This window comes from Carcharhinus amblyrhynchos, chromosome 7 (genome assembly GCF_965287045.1).
Source record: "Carcharhinus amblyrhynchos chromosome 7, sCarAmb.v2.hapA, whole genome shotgun sequence".
Classification (NCBI taxonomy): Eukaryota; Metazoa; Chordata; class Chondrichthyes; order Carcharhiniformes; family Carcharhinidae; genus Carcharhinus; species Carcharhinus amblyrhynchos.
Genome location: NC_137330.1, coordinates 37,538,060 through 37,563,872, shown reverse-complemented (window position 1 = coordinate 37,563,872; position 25,813 = coordinate 37,538,060). Strand labels below are relative to the sequence as shown.

General features: G+C 43.8%; 1 protein-coding gene across 3 annotated transcripts in view; it reads right to left on the bottom strand.

The window, feature by feature from the left end:
- Positions 1-11,735, bottom strand: part of greb1 (growth regulating estrogen receptor binding 1) — a 264,880-nt gene extending 253,145 nt beyond the window's left edge. For all 3 annotated transcript variants that reach the window (XM_080192166.1, XM_080192168.1, XM_080192167.1), the window contains exon 1: positions 11,574-11,735. The gene's annotated coding sequence lies outside the window, so the exon portion shown is untranslated. The remainder of the gene's footprint in view (positions 1-11,573) is intronic.
- Positions 11,736-25,813: the final 14,078 nt, after the last annotated feature.

The following is a 25,813-nucleotide window of genomic DNA, read 5'->3' as shown; positions in this document are numbered from 1 at the left end:
GATCCAGAACTGGCTTGCCTGCAGAAGGCAGAGAGTGGTTGTAGATGGGTCTTTTTCTGCATGGAGGTTGGTCACCAGTGGAGTATCCAGGGATCTGTTCTGGGACCCTTGCTGTTTATTATTTTCATAAATGACCTGGATGAGGAAGTGGAGGGATGGGTTGGTAAGTTTGCTGACGACACGAAGGTTGGTGGTGTTATAGACCGTTTGGAGGGATGTCAGAAGTTACAGTGTGACATAGATAGGATGCAAGACTGGGCGGAGAAGTGGCAGATGGACTTCAACCCGGATAAATGTGTAGTGGCCCATTTTGGCAGGTCAAATGGGATGAAGGAGTATAATATCAAGGGTAAGACTCTTAGCAGTGTAGAGGATCAGAAGGACCTTGGAGTCCGGGTCCATAGGACTCTTAAATTGGCCTCGCAGGTAGAGGTTGTGGTTAAGAAGGTGTATAGTGTACCGGCCTTCATCAATCGAAGGATTGAGTTTAGGAGTCGGGAGATAATGCTGCAGCTTTATAAGACCCTGGTCAGACCCCTCTTGCAGTACTGTGCTCAGTTCTGGTCACCTCATTACAGGAGGGATGTGGAAGCTATTGAAAGGGTGCACAGGAGATTTACAAGGATGTTGCCTGGATTGGGTGGCATGCCTTATGAGGATAGGTTGAGGGAGCTCTGTCTTTTCTCCTGACATAGACGAAGGATGAGAGGTGACCTGATAGAAGTGTATAAGATGTTGAGAGGTATAGATTGGGTGGATTCTCAGAGGCTTTTTCCCAGGGCTGGAATGGTTGCTATGAGAGGACATAGGTTTAAGGTGCTGGCGAGTAGGTACAGAGGAGGTATCAGGGGTAAGTTTTTCACTCAGAGGGTAGTGGGTGAGTGGAGTCAGCTGCCGTCAGTGCTGGTGGAGGCAAGTTCGATAGGATCTTTTAAGAGACTTCTGGGTGAGTACATGGGACTTAATAGAATTGAGGGTTATAGGTAAGCCTAGTAGGTAGGGATATCATCAGCGCAACTTGTGGGCTGAAGGGCCTGTTTGTGCTGTAGTTTTTCCTATGTTCTATGTTCTAAGATGCTGGGACTATTTCTAATGGAGCAAACAAAGCTAAGTGGGGATTTTTTTTTTAAATGAGAGTTTTGATGGTGAGTAGGAAAAGACTGCTGTTGAGGGGAATGACCTCTCTGGGGGAAGCAGCAGCAGTCAAATTCATTGCACCATGGTTGGTTCTGTTGCAGAGGAGAGGGGTAGAAAGTGTGCCAGTGCAATAGTTATAGGGGATTCAATTGTAAGGGGAATAGGTAGGCATTTCTGTGGCCACAAGTGAGACTCCAGCATGGTATGTTGCCTCCTTGATGCGAGGTCAAGGATGTCTCGGAATGGCAGCAGGACATTCTGAAGGGGGAGGGCGAACAGCCAGTGGTCGTAATACATGTTGGTACAAGTGATATAAAACAGTAAAAAAAGGGGATGAGGTCTTAAAAGCAAAATACAGGGAGCTAGGAAGAAATCGGACCTTAAAGGTAGTGATCTCAGGATTACCGGTGTGGCGCGCTAGTCAGACTAGAAATGAGAGGATATAATGGATAAATGTGTGGCTGAAGAGATGGTGTCAGGAGGAGGGTTTCAGATTCCTGGGGCATTGAGACCAGTTCTGGGGGAGGTGAGACCTGTACAAATTGGACGGGTTACACCTGGGTAGGACTGGGACTGATGTCCTAGGGGGACTGTTTGCTCGAGCAGTTGGGGAAGGTTTAACTAATATGCTAGGGGGATGGGTACCTATGCAAGGAGTCAGAGAAGGAGGGAGCAAGGACAAAAACAAAAGGTGGAAAAGGGAATAAGAAAAGTGATAAGCAGAGAAACTAACGACAAAGTTCAAACGGGGATATAGAAAAAAATACTGGGATCAAGAGAAACAATGTTAAAAAGGCAAGCTTAAAGGCCCTGTACCTTAATGTGTGTAGCATTTGCAATAAAGTGAATGAACTCATCGCACAGATAGATATAAACGGATACAATATAACTGGAATTATGGAGACATGGCTGCAAGGTGACCAGGGGTGGAAATTGAATGTCCCAGCGTATTCAATATTTGGGAAGGACTGGCATAAAGGAAAAGGTGGTGGAGCAGCATTGCTGGTTAAGAGAAAATTAACACAATAATGAGAAAGGATATTGGCTCTGACAACGTGGAGTTTGGATAGGTAGAGTTAAGAAATACCATGGGGCAAAAAACATTAGACCCCCAAATTGCAGTGGTGATGTTGGGAATGGCATTAAACATGAAATTTATGATGCATATGATAAGAAAATATCGATGATCATAGGTGATTTTAATCTGCACATAGATTGGGCAAATCAAATTAGCCATGATGCTAGAGGAGGAATTCTCGGAGTGTATATGGGATGGTTTTCTTGACCAATACATGGAGGAACCAACCAGAACATAAGAACATAAGAAATAGGAGCAGGAGTAGGCCATCTAGCCCTTCGAGCCTGCCCCGCCATTCAATAAGATCATGGCTGATCTGTTGTGGCTCAGTTCCACTTTCCCGCCCTCTCCCCATAACCCTTAATCCCCTCTCTTATCAAGAACCCATCAACCCGCTTCTTAAAAATATTTAGCGAGGCAGCCTCCACCACTTCAACGGGCAGAGAATTCCAGAGATTCACCACCCTTTGAGTGAAGAAGTTCCTCCTCAACTCCGTTCTAAACCGCCTCCCCTTTATCTTGAGGCTGTGCCCCCTAGTCCTACTGTCTTTTTTGAGCGGGAAGAGTCTCTCCACCTCTATCCTATCCATCCCATTCATCATCTTATACGTCTCAATGAGATCTCCCCTCATTCTTCTAAACTCTAACGAGTACAAGCCTAGTTTATTCAGCCTCTCCTCATAGCTCAATCCCCTCAACTCCGGTATCAGCCTAGTAAACCTCCTCTGCACTCCCTCCAGGGCCAAAATATCCTTGCGCAGGTGCGGCGCCCAAAACTGCACACAGTACTCCAGCTGCGGCCTCACCAATGCCCTATACAGCTGCAGCAAGACCTCCCTACTTTTATATTCAATCCCCCTCGCTATGAAGGCCAGCATCCCATTCGCCTTCCTGACCACCTGCTGCACCTGCAAGCTGGGTTTTTGCGACTCATGCACAAGGACCCCGAGGTCCCTCTGCACCGTCGCCTGCTGCAGTTTTTCGCCACGTAAGTAATAGTCCTTCCTACCATTCTTCCTACCAAAGTGGACCACCTCACACTTGCCAACATTAAATTCCATTTGCCATTTCCTGGCCCATTCGCCCAGCCTATCTAGATCCTTCTGCAGACTCTCCACACCCTCCGCACAATTTGCCTTTCCCCCAATCTTGGTGTCATCAGCAAATTTCGACACCCTGCACTCGGTTCCCTCCTCCAGATCATCTATATAAATGGTAAATAGCTGAGGCCCCAGCACCGACCCCTGGGGCACCCCACTAGTCACCAACCGCCAATCCGAATAGCACCCGTTGACCCCCACTCTCTGCCTCCTATTTGACAACCAATCCTCTATCCACGCTAACACCCTACCCCCAACTCCATGTCCCCTGACCTTCTGCAATAACCTCTTGTGAGGTACCTTGTCAAACGCCTTCTGAAAATCCAGAAAGACCACATCCACCGGCTTTCCTCTATCCACTGCCCTAGACACATCCTCATAGAACTCCAGTAAATTTGTCAGACACGACTTCCCTTTAATGAAACCGTGTTGCGTCCGCCCTATCAAGCAATTCCCTTCAAGGTGCCTCGCAATTTCCTGCTTAATGACGGATTCTAACATTTTACCTACCACAGACGTTAAACTAACCGGCCTATAATTCCCCGCCTTTTGCCTGGCACCCTTCTTAAACAACGGCGTAACATTAGCCGTTTTCCAATCTTCCGGCACTTCCCCGGAATCCAGCGACGTCTGGAAAATAACCACCAAGGCATCCACTATCACCTCCGCCATTTCTTTCAGAACCCTCGGATGCATTCCATCCGGTCCTGGGGACTTGTCCACAATCAGCCCCTCCAGTCTGTCGAGCACCACCTCTCTAGTAACAGTAATGTCATTAAGACCCTCCATTCCTACCACCTTTCCATCGCTAACACCCGGCAAATTATTCACGTCCTCCTCCGTGAAGACAGAAACAAAAAAGTTATTCAAGACCTTAGCCATATCCCCATCCCCTACCACTAGCTCCCCTTTCTCATCCTCTAAAGGACCAACGTTCACCCTGGCCAGCCTCTTCCTTTTTATATATTTATAAAAACTCTTGCTATCCTTTTTTATATTAAGTGCTAGCCCAGCCTCATAGCTTCTCCTACCCTCCTTTATCAACTTCTTTGTCAATCTTTGTTGACATTTAAACCTTTCCCAATCCTCTTCTCGCCCACTACTCTTAGCTACTCTAAATTCCTCCGCTTTTAATTTAACACTTTCCTTCACCTCCTTCGTTATCCACGGCTTATTACCTCTCTTCCTACTGTCCTTTTTAACCATCGGAATAAATTTCTGCTGAGCACCAAGAAAGATCTCCTTAAAGATCCTCCACTGCTCCTCAGCAGACCTACCTTCCAACGCACTCCCCCAGTCCACATTCGCCAATTCTTCTCTCATCCTACCATACTCCCCTCTATTCAAACAAAGGACGCGTGTCCGGGAACCCACTTTCTCCTCCTCCATCTGCACCAGAAACTCCACCATACAATGATCACTCTCTCCAAGAGGATCCTTCACCGCAAGGTCCCTAATTCTACCCGCCTCATTACATAGCACCAGATCCAAGATAGCTCGCTCCCTTGTCGGCTCCAACACACACTGTTCAAGGAAATTATCCCGGCAGCATTCCAGGAACTCCTCCTCGAGCCCACCTCGTCCAACATGGGTCGACCAATCAATATGCAGATTGAAATCTCCCATAACTACTGCCGTCCCATTCCTGCACGCCGCACTTATTTGCGTGTTAACAGCCCGCCCCACCTCCAGATCATTATTCGGGGGCCTATAGACGACACCCACCAGTGTCTTCCTCCCTTTGCTGTTCCTAATCTCCACCCACAACGATTCCACTTTCTGCTCTTTGGCTCCGATATCATCCCTTGCTACCACCTTGATACTATCCTTAATCAGCAGAGCTACGCCACCCCCTCTTTCCTCCTGCCTATCCTTCCTAAACACTTGATAGCCCTGTACATTCATCTCCCAGTCCCTGTCACCTTGCAGCCACGTCTCTGTAATGGCCACCAGATCGTATCCATTTGTGTCGATCTGCGCCACCAGCTCATCCACTTTATTCCGAATGCTTCGTGCATTCAGATAAAGTGCTTTCATCCCAGCCTTCACCTGGACCCTATTTGCCGTAACGCCACCAATTGGGACATCCTCGGCCTCTTCCCTTACCTGTACCCTATCCTTAACTTTAGACCTCGTAGCGTCACCTACCCTCGCACCCTCCCCCCCCCTAATTAGTTTAAAGCCCTGTCTACAGTCCTCTTTACTCGATTCGCCAACACTCTGGTCCCAGCACGATTCAGACCAACCCCATCCCGCCCGAACAAGTCCCACCTACCCCAATACTGGTGCCAATGCCCCATAAATTCAAACCCATTCCTCCCACACCAATCCCTGAGCCACCCATTCACTTCCTTTATCCTGTCAATCCTACGCCCGTCTGCACTCAGTTCAGGCAGTAGCCCAGAGACGACCACCTTGTCGGTTCTACTTTTTAATTCCATTCCCAGCTTCTCATACTCCCTCCCCAGATCCTCAGTCCGCACTTTGCCTACGTCGCTGGCACCCACATGTACTACAACGACCGGGTTCTCACCCTCCCACTCCAGGTTCCTCTGCAGCCCAGCTGCGACATCCTGTACCCGAGCACCAGGCAGACAACACACCCTTCTGTGCACTTTGTCATTGTGACAAAGGACAGTGTCAATACTCTTCACCCCACTATCTCCAATCACTACTACGTTCCTTTTCCCCTTCTCTTTGCCTATGTCCTGCTGCATCACTGTACCGTGTGCAGTTTGCTCACCAACCTCACCTGCCTCGTCCTCTTCCAGAGTGGAAGCAAGAACCTCAAACCTGTTATGCAGATTAAGAGGCTGAGGCCTCCGCTCCTCACCCCCCTTCCTCCTCCTCCCAGCAGCCCCCTTTTGTCCCTGACCCTTAGATTTAGCCAGTCTAGGGGCACCCTCTCTCCCCTTGATGAGCCTCAGTGTCTGTAGCTCAGAGGCCAGCTCATCCACCTTGAGCTGGAGCTCCTCCAGCAACCTGCACTTACTGCAGACATGGTCACTGGGAAGGACCCTGGGGTCCGCCAGTTCCCACATCATACAGAAACCACACATCACATGCCCCTCCATTATTCACTGTAATTTTTTATGGGGAAAAAATTTTTTTCCTTGTTTCTTGCTGTAGTAGTTTTGAAAAAATTTTTTTTTCCTTGTTTTTTTTCAAACAAACTCACCTGGCCTTTTTTCCTCCAAGCCCTTTTTGATATTAAGCCCTATTAACTCACTCTGCTTCCCCCTCACTCCGCTGCCCGCTCAGACGCTGCCCGCTGTCTACACCAGGCCTCCTTTTAAACCTGGCACTGATTTAAAGCAGGCTGGTCCACAAATGCCTTTTCACCACACCCTCAGAATTCTTAAAGCAGTAAATACAATAAATAAATGCTTTAAGAGAGAAGGCTATCTTAGACTGGGTACTTTGTAATGAGAAGAGAATTATTACCAATCTAGCTATATGAGACCCCTTGGGGATGAGTGACCATAACATGATCAAATTTTTTATCAAGATGGAGAGTGGCGTAGTTGATTTGGAAACAAGGGTGCTGAATCTTAATAAAGGAAACTATAAGGATAGGTGGTGTGAGTTGGCCTTGATAGATTGGGGAGAGTTACTTAAAGGGATGACAGTGGATAGACAATGGCAAACATTCAAGGAATGCATTGGGGAACTGCAGCAACTGTTTATTCCTGTCTGGTTCAAAAACAAAATAAGTAAGAGGGCCAATCCATGGCTTACAAAAGAAAGTAGAGTATTCGATCCAAAGAAGAAGTATACACTTTGGTCAAGAAAAATAATAGGTCTGAGGATTGACAGCAGTTTAAAATTCAGCAAAGAAGGACAAAGGGATTCATTAAGAAGGGGAAAATACAGTACAAAAGTAAGTTTGCAGGAAACATAAAGACAGACACTAAGAGTTTCTATAGATGCGTGAACAGAAAGAGATTGGTGAAGACAAAATGTAGGTCCCCTACAGACAGAAACAGGGGAATGTATAATAGGGAACAAAGAAATGGTCGAGCAACTGAATACATATTTTGGTCCTGTCTTCACAAAAGAGGACACAAATCAGATGCCAGATATGTTGGAAAATGCAAGATTTACTGAGATGGAAGATCTGAGCGAAATCAATATTAGTAGAGAAATAGTATTGGGAAAGTTGATGGGATTGAAGGCGGATAAATCCCCAGGGCCTGATAATCTACATTCCAGAGTACTTGAGGAAATGGTTCTAGAAATAATGGATTCTATAGACTCTGGAACAGTCCCTGCAGATTGGACGGTAGCGAATGTCACTCCAATATTCAAAAATGGAGGTAGAAAGAAAACAGGAAATTATAGAACAGCAAGCTTAGCATCAGTATTTTTATTATTTTTATTATTATCAGTTTTTGATAGGAGAGGGGATTAAGGGTTATGGGGAGAGGGCGGGAAAGTGGAACTGAGCAGCGACAGATCAGCCATGAACTTATTGAATGGCGGGGCAGGCTCGAAGGGCTGGATGGCCTACTCCTGCTCCTATTTCTTATGTTCTTATGTTCTTATCAGTAGTGAGGAAAGTTCTCGAATCTATTGTCAAGGACTTTATAGCAGAGCATTTAAAAAGCACTGGCAAGATCCCACAGAGTCAGCCTGGGTTTATGAAGGGGAAGTCATTCTTGACAAATCTGTTGGAATTATTTGAAGACATAACTAGTAGAATTGACAAGGGGGAACCAGAAGATGTGGTATATTTGGACTTTCAGAAAGTGTTTGACAAAATCCTGCACAACAGATTATCGTGCAAGATGAAAGCGCGTGGAATTGGAAGAAGTGTATTGAGATGGATAGAAAACTGGTTGGCAGAGAGGAAACAAAGAGCAGGAATTAATGTGTGCTTTTCAAATTGGCAGGCAGTAACTAGTGGGGTGCTACAGGAATCAGTGCCGGGACCCAGCTATTAACAATATATATTAACGATTTGAATGAGGGAACAAAATATAACATCTCAAAGTCTGCAAATTATACCAAGTTGGATGGAAAGTGAACTGTGATGAGGATGCAGAGATCCTTCAGAATGATCTGGACAGGTTGGGTGAGTGGGCTAATCAATGGCAGATGCAGCATAATTTGGATAAGTGTGAGGTTATTCACTCTGAAAGTAAAAACAAGAAGGCAGATTACTACCTGAATGGCTGTAAATTGGGAGAGGGGAGTGTGCAGTGAGACCTGGGTGCCCTTGTGCACCAGGCACTGAAGGCATGCATGCAGGTGCAGCAGGTGACATAAGAACATAAGAAGTAGGTGCAGGAGTAGGCCATCTAGCCCTTCGAGCCTGCCCCACCATTCAATAAGATCATGGCTGATCTGAAATGCCTCAGTTCCACTTTCCCGCTTTCTCCCCATAACCCTTAATTCCCTTGCCTACCAAAAACCTATCTACCCGTGTCTTAAATATATTTAGCGAGGTAGCCTCCACCAGTTCAACGGGCAGAGAATTCCAGAGATTCACCACCCCTTGAGTGAAGAAGTTCCTCCTCAACTCCGTTCTAAACTGCCCCCCCCCCCCCCCGTTATCTTGAGGCTGTGCCCCCTAGTCCTGTTGTCCTTTCTGATCAGGAAGAATCTTGCTACCTCTACCCTATCCACCCCCTTCATTATCTTATACGTCTCTATAAGATACCCCCTCATCCTTCTAAACTCCAACGAATGCAGACGCAGTCTATTTAGTCTCTCTTCATAGTCCAACCCCCTCATCTCCGATATCAGCCTAGTGAACCTCCTCTGCACTCCCTCCAAGGCCAAAATATCCTTGCGCAAGTGCGGCGACCAAAACTGCCCACAGTACTCCAGCTGCGGCCTCACCAGTGCACTGTACAGTTGCAGCAAGACCTCCTTGCTTTTATATTCTATCCCCTTCGCTATAAAGGCCAGCATCCCATTTGCCTTCTTGATCACCTGCTGCACCTGCAGACTGGGTTTTTGCAACTCATGCACAAGGACCCCCAGGTCCCTCTGCACCGTAGCATACTGCAGCTTTTCGCCCTTTAAAGAAGGCAAATGGCATGTTGGCCTTCATTGTGAGAGATTTCGAGCACAGGAGCAGGATGTGTTGTCCCTTGGAAAGGCCACAGCTGGAGTATTGCGCGCAGTTTTGATCTCCTTTTCTGAAGGAGGATGTTCTTGCTCTCAAGGGAGTACAGCAAAATTTACCAGGCTGGTTCCAGGGATGGCAGGATAATATGTGAGGAGAGATTGACTAGGTTAGAATTGTTTTGCTGGAGTTCAGACAAATGAGCGGGGATCTCATAGGAACTTATAAAATTCTAACAGGTCTAGACATGACAGATGCAGGGAGGATGTTCCCGATGGTGGGGGAGTCCAGGACCAACGGTCACAGTTTGAGGATTCAGAGTTGACCATTTAGGACAGAGGTGAGGAAACAGTTCTTCAGCCAAAGAGTGCTGAGTCTGTGGAATTCATTACCACAGGAAGTAGTTGATGCCAAAATACTGAATGCATTCAAGAGGCGGCTGGATATGGCACTTGGGGAAAATGGGATCAAAGGTTATGGGGAAAAAATAGAGTTAGGCTGTTGAGCTGGATGACCAACTATGATCTTAATGAATGCCAGAGCAGGCTTGAAGGGCCAAATAGCCTCCTCCTGCTCCTATCTTCTATGTTTCTATGTTTCAATGGCTATTTCCTTTGCTAGGTAGTCTGAAGCTAAGATCATCAATTAAAAAATGTCATGAAGACTGAGCAGAAAATTTTTTTAAAATTACCTTCAGATGGCTGTTGGTGCAGAGGTGCATGGCGTGGGCAACATTGAAATCAAGATCATTGCACTTGTCAAAGGAAAATGAGTAAATATTTGAAGCAGAACAATAAGGGCAGTTCAGTAACATTTCTCTACCTAAGTAAAGACTGAGACATAACTGGCTATACCACTACTGTTGATATGTTTCAAACTCATTCATTTGAGCTAAACTGTTTATAATAATTTATTGAGTGCCCACATTGGATGCACTGTTTGCTCAAAATATTTAAAGAATCAAGGAAGAAAATATATTTTAATGTAAATAATTTGTTTCTACTAAAAAAAACTTGTAACCTGCTCAATAATAGCTTTAATTTTAAAGTAATACGTTTAAAAGGCGCTAACTAAAATTCAAGGATATACATTTAAATGGTGCAAACTAAAATTCAGTTGCACTTGTCAACATTCCTCAGATCATACAGGCGATATTATCCAGGTAATATTGTCAAATTACTGTACCTACAGAATCCTCCAAAATATTCAGAGCGTTAGCAGTCAGTATTTTCTTTCATGTCACCATAAAATTCAATTGGTACCACAAAGAAGAAGACAATGGCTGCGCTTCTCAGAACATTAATTGCCATTACGGGAAATGAGGCAAGTTTGGCAAAACCAAGCACGTGGAAGAAACCAATCTAGGAATGAATTTGCAAGTTCTATTCCAACTTATACAGGGGGATTAGTGCTTCAGACGTTGTAAAATAAATCAACGCCTGAAGGTACTTCGCTCCAAAAGTTTGCCAAGAATGCTCGATATTCTCCAGCCTGTTAGAAGTCAGCAGAAACAATGCCAATAGAGAGCCTTATTTTCTCCACAATCTTCGACAAAGCATTATCACTTGCAACTCGAAATATTATGCCCATTGCCGATGTGCTGGTCATGAATATATATGACAATTTTTATTTACAAATCACGGGTTAGAATGACTAACAACATTTCGGGGTCGGTATAAACATTTATAGCTAACAAAAAAATAAATCGGAAACTCGTGTACCTAATAAGTTTGCATGTTATGGGATTCACTCCTTTAAACTGGTGAAAAGCTACTCGACTTCGAGTATTTTAGGTTGCAAAGTGTACTCACATAGCTTCAGACAAGATGCAGAAAGGTTATTAATTCAAGAGGTATCAAGAGAGTTCCCGAAAAGCGAATCGATCGGGAGTTAAAATGTTCCCAATCTCGAGGTTATTTTGTTCATTCAAGGAGAGGGGTGGGTAGGGGAGAGAGTCACCAATAAATGCCTCATCAACACATCGCTCCCAAACTGTGAATCAGCCATCTCGCCCGTCTGGTACCGCGAATAGATTCCACATTTAACAGAAATTACAATAATAGCCTTTCAACATTGAGTATCCCACAACACAGACAAGCTGACCGACCCAAATGAATGCTTTACTTTTTTTTGTCTTTCAGTGGTCAGAAACTTATATAAAACAAATAAAGCACAACAATCTTACCGCAAAAAAACCCCAAAGAGGTTGCAAAATACAGCAGTTTATTCTGGTGGCGCAAGTCTCCGGTTTGGCTCCAATCCGGCTTGTCCCGAGTTGTTATTATTTTAGTTTGGAAAACACCAAGCGGGAAGTGATGGACAACAAGCTCACATCGCGCGGCCCGGAGCTGCCTAACTCCCTTCAAACAAACCCAAGCGGCACTCGCAATGCCCTGACCCCCTACCCCACCCCCACCCCCACAAATACACGTGGTAGAGCCGACGTCGCTCCCTCAAGAGAGCGAATGGGAAAGGGCATTGTTTGGGGGAGGGGGGTTGCTGGCACTTCCTCATCTCTGAGTTTTTTTTGACCCCCAAGGCTCTTCATTATACCCGCACGTTTTAACAATCTGCTTAACACAGCATACAAAGCACAAGGCAGATTGAAATACCGGCTCCCTTTCAAGATTTCGCTGCTTGATGGAGGTTTCTTCTGCAATTTATTACAATATGTCCAAATGATCTGAGCATTCTGTGTAAATATGCTTGAGAAATTGAACGCGAGAAGTAGGGGTTAATGTTAAGGTTGACTTTTATAGTTTAATAGACTGGGAGATGTGATTGCCTGTGCCTGGAGCTGTGCGATTCGCCCTCTGCAAAGGACACTCGCGCCCTCTTCCTACAGCCCTGCATCATTGTTGCAATACAAAACTTTGCTCCTCTCAGTTTGGGCCCAACTAAAGGAAGAAAACACTAACTTTTTTATATATGAGTGCCTTTTATGAGCATCGGATGTTCCAAAGCCCTTGACAGTAGTGTGTTTTTTTAGTACAATCACTGTTGTAATGCTGGAAAATCTGACAATTTACCCACAGTAAGATCCCCCACAGCAGCGTTCAGATGATGATAAGACCATCTGGGTTTCTTTTGATGAATTAGCGGTAGATGTTAGCAAGGATCTCCCAGATCAACCTCAAATCGGGCTACTGTTTAATTATGTTCACTTGAGAGACTAATTGGCTTAACATCTCAGCAAAGTACATCACTGGTGTCCTGTACACCAGGTTAGTCTTGAATTACATTACACTATGTAGGTTAGTCTAGATTACAGAATCAAATCTCTAAATTTGGGTTTGAACCCTCAATCTTCTGCCACAAGAGGCAAGAATGCTCCTACTTGGCTGACATCCGATAAATAATGGGACACGAAAATCTCATTTCACCCACACATGGACATTGAACTGAATCCTAAAAAGGGTGTAGTAGAAATTAGTTTATTCAATGTAATGCAGGCGGCACACCAACGTCATGCTGCCGTCTCAGTATTATGAGTGTTCCCTGCAGCCAAGCATTTCCTTCACTGTTCCTTGGTTGCATACTCCAGCAGGGAGCCCAATAGCCTGAGTGGTTAGCAGAACTTAAAGCTTGACTGCACCTTGAAAAGTCAATGTGCATTGTGACTGGAATGAGGTGGGGTGAGAATGACTGCTCTTGACATCAAGGCAGCATTTGACCAAGTATGACATCAAGGAGACTAATAAAATGGAAGTCAGTGAAATCAGAGGGTAAGTTCTCCTGAGGTGATTGCCACAGGAGTTTCTTAGGGCAGTGCCCTAGGACCAACGATCTTTGGCTGCTCTGTCATAAAATCAGAAGTGGGAATTTTCACAAATTTCACAGTTTTGAGTTCCATCGTGATGCCTCAGATAATGAAGTAGTCCATGCCTACATGTAGACAGAACCTGGACAACATTTAGGCTTGAGATGGTTAGTGGTGGGTAAAATTCACTTCAATCAAGAGTGAGATGATCACCATCTCCAACAAATGAAAATCTATCTCTTCTTGACATTCAAAAGCATTATCATCACATGTTTGAGGGTACCACTGACCAGAAATGCAACCAACCAGCCATGTATATACCATGGCTACAAGAACAGATCAAAGGCTGGGTATTCCATGGGAGGTGACTCATTTCTTGACCCTCCAAAATCAGTCCCCCATCTACAAAGCACGCTTCAGGAATACGAAGGAACAAATCTCCACACACTTGGATGAATTTGGTTCCAATAACATTCAAGAGGTTGGACACTATCCAGGACAAAGCAGCCCACTTAATTGGTATCCCATCCACATCATAACTATTCATCCCTTCCACCACCAGTGTACAGTGGCCACAGTATCTACAAGATGCACTGCAGCAACTCATCAGAGCTTCTTTGGCAGCATCTCCCAGTTACACAATCTCTACAATTTAAAAAAACAAGGTCAGCTGGTGCACAGGAACATCATCACCTCCAAGTTCTCCTCCAAGTCAGATACCACCCTGATTGAATATATTGCTGTTATTTCTTCACTGTTGGGTCAAAATATTGGATTCCCCTCCCTAATGATGAAGCAGTGGTGCAGTGATGTTATAACTGGATAATGCTCTGGGGACCTGGATCAAATCCCATCATGGCAAATGGTGGAATTTAAAATCAATAAAACTCAAAGTATCATGATAACCTTGAAACTACTGTCAATTGTTGTAAAAAAACCCAACTAACGCCCTTTAGGGAAAGAAACCTGTCATTCTTACCTGGTCTGGTCTACATCTATTTCAGACCCACAGAAATGTGGTCTGCTACAAATGAAATCACATACCAGGCGGCATCAACCAAGACACTAGGAAAAACAATGGCAAACCCAACCCTGTTGACCTTGCAAAGTCCTCCTTACTAATGTCAGGGGCTTGCATTAAAATTGGGAAAGCTGTCTCACAGATTAGTCAGACAACAGCCTGACATAATCATACTCACTAAATCATACTTTACAGGTCATGTCCCAGTCATGGCCAGACCCAGCAGCCATAACGGCACAATAGAATTATAGAATCGTAGAATGCCTACAGTGCAGAAGGAGGCCATTCAGCCCATTGAGTCTGCACTGACCACAATCCCACTCAGGCCCTATTCCCATAACCCTACATATTTACCCTGCTAATCCCTGACACTGGGGTCAATTTAGCATGGCCAATTCAACCTAACCCGCACATCTTTGGACTGTGGGAGGAAACCAGAGCACCTGAAGGAAACCCGCACAGACACGGGGAGAACATGCAAACTTCTCATAGACAGTGACCCAAGGCTGGAATCGAACCCAGGTCACTGGAGTTATGAGGCAGCGGTGCTAACCACTGCACCACCGTACCGCCCAACAGTCAGGACAGAATTGCCCTGGGAGTTCTCAACATCAACTCTGGACCTCATGAATTCTCATGGCACAAGATCAAATATGAGCACGGAAATCTCCTGCTGATTGCCATGTACCATCGCCCTTTAGCCGACGGGATCCTCCATGTTGAACACCACTTAGCGGAAGCACTGAGGATGGCAAGGCTGCAGAATGTTCTCTGAATGGGAGACTTCAATGTCCATCTCCAAGATTGCCTCAGTAGCACCACGACAGACTAAGCTAACTAGGTCTTAAAGGACATAGCTCTTGGACTATGACTGTAGTAGGTGGTGAGGAAACCAAATGTATTTGATGTCACTTCACCAACCTGCCTGCTGCAAATACATCTGTCCACGGCAGTATCGGTAGGACTGGCTACTGCACAATCCTTGTGCAAACAAAGTCGCATCTTCACACTGAGGATACCCTCCATCATGCCGTGTGGTACTACCACCAGGACAAATGGAACGGACTTCAAACAGATCTAGCAACTCAATACTGGGCATCCGTGAGGCACTGTGGGCCCTCAGCAATAGAATTAAACTCAACCAATATCTGTAACTTGAGGCCTGCCATATCCCCATTACCACCAAGCCAGGGGATCAATTACCACCAAGCCAGAGGATCAACGCTGATTCAATGAAGAATGCACGAGGTCATACCAGAAGCAGCACCAGGCATTCCTAAAAATGAGATGTCACCCCGGTGAAGCTACATTACTTGCATGCCAAACAGCATAAGCAGCAAGTGATAAAGAGAGCTAAGTAATTCCACTACCAATGGATCAGATCTAAGCTCTGTTGTCCTGCCACATCCAGCCATGAATGGTGGTGAACAATTAAACAACTCACTGGAGGAGGAGGCTCTACAAATATCCCCACCTTAAATAATGAAGGAACCCAGCACATCAGTGGAAAAGATAAGGCTGAAGCATTTGCAGCAACATTCAACAGAAGTGCCGAGTGGATGATCTATCTCAGCATCCTCCGGAGGTCCCCAGCTATAAAGATGTTAGCCTTCAGCTAATTTGATTCTCTTCACTTGCTATCAAGAAGTGGCTGAAGCATTGGATACTACAAAGGCCATGAGCCCCGACAATATTCTGGCAATAGTACTGAAGACTTGTGCTCCAGAACTTGATACGCTCCCTAGCCAAACTCCACTACAGCTGCAATTGGCATCTACTAGACAATGTGGAAAATTGCCCAGGTATGTCCTGTAAATATGGTGTGGAGATGTCAGCATTGGACTGGGTTAGCACAGTAAGAAGTCTCACAACACCAGGTTAAAGTCCAACAGGTTTATTTGGCAGCACTAGCTTTCGAGATGAAGGAGTTTGAGACTTCGAAAGCTAGTGCTGCCAAATAAACCTGTTGGACTTTAACCTAGTGTTGTGAGACTTCTTACTATAAATATGGAACAGGACAAATCCAACCCAACCAATTACCACCCAGTTAGTCTACTCATGATCATCAGTAAAATGATGGAAGAGGTAATCAAGCAGCATTTACTCAGCAGTAACCTTTTCACTGATACTCCATTTGGGTTCTGTCAGAATCACTCAGCTCCTGACCTCAGCACAGTTTCAAATGTGGATAAAAGAGCTGAATGCCAGAGGTGAGATGAAAGTACCTGCCCTTGACATCAAGACAGCATTTGACCGAATATACCATCAACAAAACTGGAATCAATGGGAATCATGGGAAAGATTCTTTGCTGGTTGGAATCATACTTGCCACAAAAGAAGGTGATTGTGATGGTTAGAGGGCATTCATATCTGCTCCAGGACTTCACTGCAGGAATTCTCAGGGTAATGTCCTAGGCTGAACCATCTTCGTTATTCCATGATAAGATCAGAAGTGAAGATGTTTATTGATGAATGCACAATATTCAACACCATTCACGACTCTTCATATATTGAAATATGTTCAAACGCAGCAAGATCTGGACAATATCCAGACTTAGGCTGAAAAGTGGCAAGTCTCATTCATGCCACACAAATGCCAGACAATAACCACCTCCAACCGGAGACGATCTAACCTTTAAGTACAGAGGGATGTAGGTGTTCTAGTGCATGAATAACAAATAGCTAGCAGGCAGGTCCATCAAGTAGTTAAGAAGGCAAACAGTATTTTAGCATTTCTTGCAAAAGAAGTTGGTGTTTAAAAATAGGGAGGTTTTTTTTGCAATTGCACAGGCTGTCGGCAAGGCCACACTTGGAATACTGCATATATTTTTGACCCCCTTACCTTAAAAAAAGACATAGTGACATTGGAGGCAGTCCAAAGGAGATTCATCAGACTAATCCCTGGGATGAGAGGGTTGTCCTGTTACATAGTTTGGGTCTGTATTCCTTAGAGTTTAGATGAGTGACCTTATTGAAAAATACAAGATCATGAGGAGGCTTGACAGGGTAGATGGTGAGATGTTTTCACTTTTGGGGGGATCTCAAACAAGGGGACATAGCTAAAGATAAAGGGCTAGTCATTTAAAACTGAGGTGCATAGAAATTTCTTCTCATGGAGGATGGTGAATCTCTGGAATTCTTTGCCCTAAAGGGTGGTGGAGGCTGGATTGTTAGAAGTATTTAACCTCTTTAAATACTTTAAATATTTTATAGATTGAGGAGCAGAGGGCTTTGGAAATGACGCAGTAAAGGAGTTGAGGCTGGTATAGATCAGCAATGATTGTATTGAATGGTGGGGCAGGTTTGAAGGGCCTGATGGCCAATTCCTGCCTCTATTTCTTGTGTATTCAATGGTATTACATAAGAACATAAGAACATAAGAAATAGGAGCAGGAGTAGGCCATCTAGCCCTTCGAGCCTGCTCTGCCATTCAATAAGATCATGGCTGATCTGTTGTGGCTCAGTTCCACTTTCCCGCCCTCTCCCCATAACCCTTAATCCCCTCTCTTATCAAGAACCCATCAACCCGCGTCTTAAAAATATTTAGCGAGGCAGCCTCCACCACTTCAACGGGCAGAGAATTCCAGAGATTCACCACCCTTTGAGTGAAGAAGTTCCTCCTCAACTCCGTTCTAAACCGCCTCCCCTTTATCTTGAGGCTGTGCCCCCTAGTCCTACTGTCTTTTTTGAGCGGGAAGAGTCTCTCCACCTCTATCCTATCCATCCCATTCATCATCTTATACGTCTCAATGAGATCTCCCCTCATTCTTCTAAACTCTAACGAGTACAAGCCTAGTTTATTCAGCCTCTCCTCATAGCTCAATCCCCTCAACTCCGGTATCAGCCTAGTAAACCTCCTCTGCACTCCCTCCAGGGCCAAAATATCCTTGCGCAGGTGCGGCGCACAAAACTGCACACAGTACTCCAGCTGCGGCCTCACCAATGCCCTATACAGCTGCAGCAAGACCTCCCTACTTTTATATTCAATCCCCCTCGCTATGAAGGCCAGCATCCCATTTGCCTTCCTGACCACCTGCTGCACCTGCAAGCTGGGTTTTTGCGACTCATGCACAAGGACCCCGAGGTCCCTCTGCACCGTCGCCTGCTGCAGTTTTTCGCCACGTAAGTAATAGTCCTTCCTACCATTCTTCCTACCAAAGTGGACCACCTCACACTTGCCAACATTAAATTCCATTTGCCATTTCCTGGCCCATTCGCCCAGCCTATCTAGATCCTTCTGCAGACTCTCCACACCCTCCGAACAATTTGCCTTTCCCCCAATCTTGGTGTCATCAGCAAATTTCGACACCCTGCACTCGGTTCCCTCCTCCAGATCATCTATATAAATGGTAAATAGCTGAGGCCCCAGCACCGACCCCTGGGGCACCCCACTAGTCACCAACCGCCAATCCGAATAGCACCCATTGACCCCCACTCTCTGCCTCCTATTTGACAACCAATCCTCTATCCACGCTAACACCCTACCCCCAACTCCATGTCCCCTGACCTTCTGCAATAACCTCTTGTGAGGTACCTTGTCAAACGCCTTCTGAAAATCCAGAAAGACCACATCCACCGGCTCTCCTCTATCCACTGCCCTAGACACATCCTCATAGAACTCCAGTAAATTTGTCAGACACGACTTCCCTTTAATGAAACCGTGTTGCGTCCGCCCTATCAAGCAATTCCCTTCAAGATGCCTCGCAATTTCCTCCTTAATGACGGATTCTAACATTTTACCTACCACAGACGTTAAACTAACCGGCCTATAATTCCCCGCCTTTTGCCTGGCACCCTTCTTAAACAACGGCGTAACATTATATTACCTTCACTGAATCCGAATTATCAACATCCTGGGGGGGTTACCATTGACCAAAAGCTGAACTGAGCTAGCCACATAAGTACTGTGGCTACAAGAGCAGCTCAAAAACTAGGAATCCTGTGGCAAGTAACTCAATTCCTAACTCCCCAAAGCATATCAGGAGTATTACGGAATATTCTCCACTTGCCTGGATGAGTGCAGCTCCAACACATTCGAGAAGTTTCATACCACCCAGGATAGAGTGCCCACTTGATTTCTACTCCTTCCACAAAGATCCCTTTACCACTGACAAACAGTGGCTGTATTATGTACCATCTACAAGATGCACTACAGGAACTCACCAAGGTTCCTTAGGCAGCACCTTCCAAACCTATGATTGCTACCATCTAGAAGGACAAAAGCAGCAGATACGAGAGAACACTACAATCTGGAGGTTTGCCTCCAAGTCACTTACTATCCTGACTTGGAAATAAATTGCCATGACTTCACTGTCGCTGGATCAAAATCCTGGAACAGTGTAGGGGCAGGTTGTGGGGGGTGGGGCGTGTTGGGAAGTATCAGGGGATGAGGCGAGAAGGATGGGATGTGGGTGGGCTGTATTTCAGAGGGATAGGATGTTGGGGGACAGTGTGTGAGAGGGGGACAGTGTGTGAGGTATGAGGTGTGGGTGTAGGGTGGAGACACATGCAGGAGGACTTCCAGGCACATGGTCGGAAAGAAGTGACAGGAGACAACCATGAAGGTTAATGCCAGGCCTATAGCTTCAAGGACCTGGATCTGTCTGCAATGTCACAAAAAATTTCAAGAATTCACATGAATGGTCAATGTTACTGAATGCATTTTCAAATCCCATATCCAATCAACTAATCTCAGGCACTGCTAAGTGCACCACACCCATCACTCACTGACCAGAAATCTCTTAACAATCACAATCCACATGCTTCATCACACCCTCACATACTTGGCACAGTTGCAAATCTCACACCTACATCTCACAGCTTACACACAGTGCCAGCTGCTGGACCATGACAGCCACATCACCCAAAAAGGTTGCATAAAGTTCACTGGCATACTTCTCTCTTAAAGGAGAAGGTAGCTTAAAAAGGAAGGCAGTAGTAATTAACAGGAGATGAACCGTATCTCTTCATGTACTGATCCCCATGGAGGAGACTTTGTTGGCAATTATGCGAAGGGCCATTTCTCAGGCTATGGCCACCAGTGATGCTGAAGTTATTGAAAATGAGGATATCTGCCTGCCTTCTTCTTTCGTCCCACTTCTCCCTAATGTCACAACCCGACAGAAAAGTTGTTCATGGTGTAAGCATCCACTTCTCACTAAAACACTTGTCCCCTTTTACTCTCATATTTCCAAGAACTGCAACCTACCAAGGCCTGTTAGGAAAAGCAAGAAGACGGTAATGATAAAGAAACACCATCACTTGATTTTACAGTTGCAGTTACCAGCTCAGATACTGGCGTAAACCCACTTAACCAATATGACACACAGTCCACCTTCCTTTGGAATACTTAAGGCGTCTCACCAAAAATATGGGTGCCACTAGATTCAATTTCACCCCTGGGTGATATACAATCTGTAGAGGTATCTTTTCTCTGAGCCAAATTGCTCATCAGACATTCCATTTTTTTCTACTGCTTTACATTGAAAGGTTTGTGATCTATATTGCTTGCATAATAAAATTATTTCCTTTATGTGGACAAGGCATGAGGGTGACTCACAACTACTACTAGAATAATTGGCTAAATGCAATACAAATACCCCACTAAATGTCAGACTAGTATTCAGAGCTGGAGCCCTAGTTTGCTGCTCATTGGAGCTTAGATAACACATATAAACAAAATGATTGAAATTGATTCCCATTTAAAGGTCTCCTGGATCTCGGTGGCATTATTCAAGGTAAATGAGTGATATGATTTTTTGTGATCTATCACTATCATATTGTAGTTCATAGAATAATTGAATCCCTACAGTGCATGTTAAGCAATTCAAACGTCACTGATGATTACATGAGTTCTTAATAATATTTGGCTTCACTGCAGTCACTCTTCTTGTGGATAGTAGCTAAAGCTGGCGTCTGGAACTGTGGGTCTGCGTGCCTCAAATAGTTTCCTATTCCCCAGGCTTTGTCAGGCAGCTGCAAAGCAAGTTGGTAGCTCATACCGGTAATTTTCAAAATTAATGCTGTTCTTTGCCCTTACAATCTGGAACAAGATTTAGCAATTCAGCATAAAAATTCTCTTCCTTGTTGGCTGGATGACACAACATTGAGCAGATTTCTTTCCAGTGAACTGGTTCACTAAAGCATGGGACATTTCACTATCTTTTCCAACTTCCATGTAGATGGGCTTTTAATAGTCTATTGGATCAGGTACCTATGCAGTATAACACTGTCTCCTATGGTCACACTGTGTGATGTTAAGTTCACCCTATCATATCGTCATGCAAACTGAATTGATATCTTTCTTGTGGTTAAGTGCCTTTATCCATACACTCTCAGCCAAGAGATTCATCAGACAGTCCAACTTGGCAGTCTTCTTTAATTGTAACCACAAAGAAGTGAGTGCTACTCTTTGGACATAGAAGATGGTTAGCCAGAGGTATGAGATTTTTCAGTAATGCCAATTCAATTGGACTACAAAGAAAGTGGAAAGCTATTCATAAATACATAATGAAATACATAATGAATAAATACATAATGAATTGCTAAGCTGCTCTGAATGCCACGCTGATGCCACCTCATAAAGTGCGGACAGTGTAGAAAGATCTTCATTGCCTTAGGGCTTTTCACCAACTTTAAAGCTGGCATATTTCAATCACAGTAAGAAGTCTCACAACACCAGGTTAAAGTCCAACAGGTTTATTTGGTAGCAAAAGCCACTAGCTTTCGGAGCGCTGCTCCTTCATCAGGTAAGAAGGAACAGCACTCAGAAAGCTAGTGGCTTTTGCTACCAAATAAACCTGTTGGACTTTAACCTGGTGTTGTGAGACTTCTCACTGTGTTTACCCCAGTACAACGCCGGCATCTCCACATCATGCTTCAGAGTTAGAACGAAGACTCAAAAAAATGCTCTATAAGGCTGGCCAGGACTTTTACAGTCTTGAGGTTACTCATGAGCCTGGAATTTCTGAAGCAAATAGGTGGTCAATGTCCAGACTCATTCAAAATCATCTCTACTCAAACTCTTCTAAATTTCTGCTATTTGTATCCTTTGCTGCATCAAGTTCTGCTTGTCCACGATATTAGGCTCAATGAACGACATTTGCTTCAAAACCTCTGTGCCTCAAATTTAAAATTCTTGTCCCTGTCACTAATTTTGCACATGGCCTTGCCCCAGCCTAAGTCTGTAACCTCCACAAGGTCCAGACCTTCTCTGAAATTTTGCTGCTTGCACATTCTCCTTCATTTTCCCCATCATTGGTGGTCACATTTCAGCTGCGTAGATTATATTTTCTGGGATTCCTTTATGAAACCTCCTTAAAATGCACTTTTTAAAGCCTTTACTCACCTCTCCAAATTTAACTTTCTTTGGTTCAACATTGATTCTCCTCACCTCTTTTTGAAGTTCCCTGTGATGTTTGTCCACATTAAAGGTGTAATACAAATGCAAATTGGTGTTATCTTTGTGAAGACTTGTTACTGGGTAGAGAACTGCCAAGTTGGACTGTCTGATGGATCTCTTGGCTGAGGGTGTATGGATAAAGGCACTTAACCACAAGAAAGATATTATCATTTCAGTCCGCATGGCGATATGATAGGATAAACTACTGTAACTGTCTGCATGCCACTAAGCCCAGTTTTTTATCTAGGCCATTCAACTTCTACGCCACCATGCTGATTAGGTAATGGTCTTAGTATCCAGTCATTAGCAGAGTAGGTGTTGAAACAGAAGCCAGGTCTCAGAGACAAGTCTTCACTGTTCCAAAGAGATAATGCTGAAAGAAAGGATGTTGCACAATCTATAGCTGAGATGCACACATGACAAGAAGTTTCAAGCACTACATGCGTTTCCCATACCTATTTCATTGTCAGTCTTAATCAAAGTTTCTGGATTTCCACAGGGGAGACGATGACTTAGTTGTGTTATTGCTAGACTATTAATGTAATAACTCAGCTAATGTTCTGGGTTTGACGATGGAATTTGAATTCAATAAAAAAAGTCTGGAATTAAGAATCTACTAGTGACCATGAAACCATTGTTGATTGTCGGAAAAACCCATCTGGTTCACTAATGTCCTTTAGGGAAGGAAATCTGCCATCCTTACCTCATCTGGCCTATATGTGACTCCAGAGCCATAGCAATGTGGTTGACTCTGAACTACCGTACAGGGTATGTAGGGATGGGCAATAAATGCTGGCCAGTCAGTGATGTCCATGTCTCATGAACAAATTTTAAAAAATACCGAACAATGACAAAGAGCAATAGAATTTGTGTTTAAGTCTCTTTCACTGAGCCTGTTAAGGACATGAGCATGAGATACTTGGCAGTAGAATTGAATTGTCTCATGTTATTCCTCGCAGTGTTGTAGAGGTCTATTTTGCTTCCCAATGAGAGGTTGTGTGGGTTGCTACCTACATGGCCCCCATAACCTTCTTCAAAGATATGGGTGGATAAAACAGCAACTAGCTGATGTGGTGCCAGGGTTTCAAATGTGGATAATGCATGCCCTGGCAGTATCTGGGTTATTTGAAAAAAGAACTCTAAAACAGCAAGATGGGCCTTGAAATTAGGTTATTTATAGAGCCAGGCACACTGACTGCAAGTGAGTTATATATTTGGGACTTGTCTCAAAGTACTTTTGAAGATGTTTAGTGCATTTGTCACAGAGTCTTGCCACATCCTCACATTGATGTCAGAGGGATGGTGACCTGTCCACACAAATATGTTACTTATATTTATCTAATAACTGTAGAAGGTGATGCAAAGTGGACATGTTTATACTGTTGCTATATTCAAAATAATATATTGGACATATCTATGGAAATTATCTGACAGATAATAAACTGTGGATGGTGTTATGCAAACACTGCTGTCTGTAATCATTATTAATTAATCAACAGTTTGAGATGGTAAGCAAAGGTGACATAACCAGCAAAAGAATAGCAAGAAAATATAACATTCATGTGGCCACAATTAAACCTGTACTTAAAATTCCTGACTAATGTTTTGCATTATTTTGAAAAAAAGGGATTACTTTTATACAATATAGTAGTTTTCAAACCCACTGGATGTCTCAAAATATTTTACAGACAATGAAATACTTTTGAGGAGTAGCTACTCCTAATGCAAGAAACGCAATTGCCATACAAAGAGCAACGTGATAACAACCAGATAATTTAGTTTTGTTGATTCAAGGATGAATGTTAGGCAGAACATTGAGAATAACTCTCTGTTCCTACTCTGTTGTCAGGTGTTGAAGGAGTGTTGGAAAATTCCTGTAGCTGGAAACTAGTGGAAGGACCACAAGAAATCTCATAACTTGACTATAACTTGGAGAATAGCAGAAACATTGAGCAGAATCAAAGTGAATTTCTGAGAGCGGTGGCACTCTTGGTTTTGTCCCAGAAGTAAATTAACCCTTAAAATTCTACATAGGGAACTCTTGGGAGGAAATAAAACTAGATGGTGGGTGACCCATTGAGATTTTATAATCTAAGGTGGAAATGTTTACGGAACATAGTGTTAACTCAGTAGTACTTGCTTTGTTTATTTGTTGTGCACTAATGGTTTAGTTTAAAATGTGAAATCTTGTGGCATAATTTGTTCAGTTAATAACTGAATTCAACCTTCTTTTTTGGAAAGTAGTGGTCTCCACTGCAATCATAACAGCTTATAGTGGGACTTGACCTGGAGCCTTGTAACTCAAAGGTCACCAAATGAGCCACAGAAATAAAAATTGAGATAGGAAAACCTATAAGTACACAACTAATGTATATTTTGAGTACAGCTTCGGAAGAGTTTGCCATATATTGTTGCACACAATCTTGCAAACAATCAACAGTTTGCCTGTGTAAATTATAAATATAAGAAAGGGACATAAAATAAAATTTAATTTAAAAATTGTTAAATAAACTTTTGAAGTGGGAAGTACTTCTGTGAATGTTCATTTTAAACTCCTCTCACAGATCCCACAAGCTTATTTACCTCATGCTTGTTTCATATAATACAACACAGCATAATTAAAAAACATTGAGAAGAGAAAAAACGCAACAGGATGAGACAAAAAATGGACAGAAGGGATAAAGAAGTCTGCGTCCAACTTAAGTCCTTAAGTTCCTTACATTGCCGCTTCTATCTCAAGATAATTTATAAACTACCTGAAAAAATTGGCTGAGAACGCACAATTTTAAATAAAGTTGGAAAAAATCTGGTGTCAGCCTGGTAAAAGCTGAAGTTGTCACAAGGTTACTCGCATTAGTCCTAAATATAGTCATGAGCGTCAAAGCGAAACATAATCACAGTTTGATTTAACCAAACTATAGTTAGCTTTCTTTTTATTCATTAGCGCTATATTTAGCACTTAGGCAACTTTGTTGCAAGCGACCATGAGTGGAAAGAAACACTGTACCATGCCCACGTTAACTCAACATTTATTAGCTGTGTGACTAAGGGCTCAACAATTTACCCGAATTAATTATTCAGGATTTATTCACGAAGGAAGTTGGGTTGTGGGCACACCGTCTCTGATTTCGTTTCTAAAATTGAACTGCTTGACAATTGGAGGCTATTTAGTGATATGGTTTTGGAAAATAATTAGGAAAATAAAAACAAAAAAATGCCAGGGTTATTTCTGCAGGATGATAA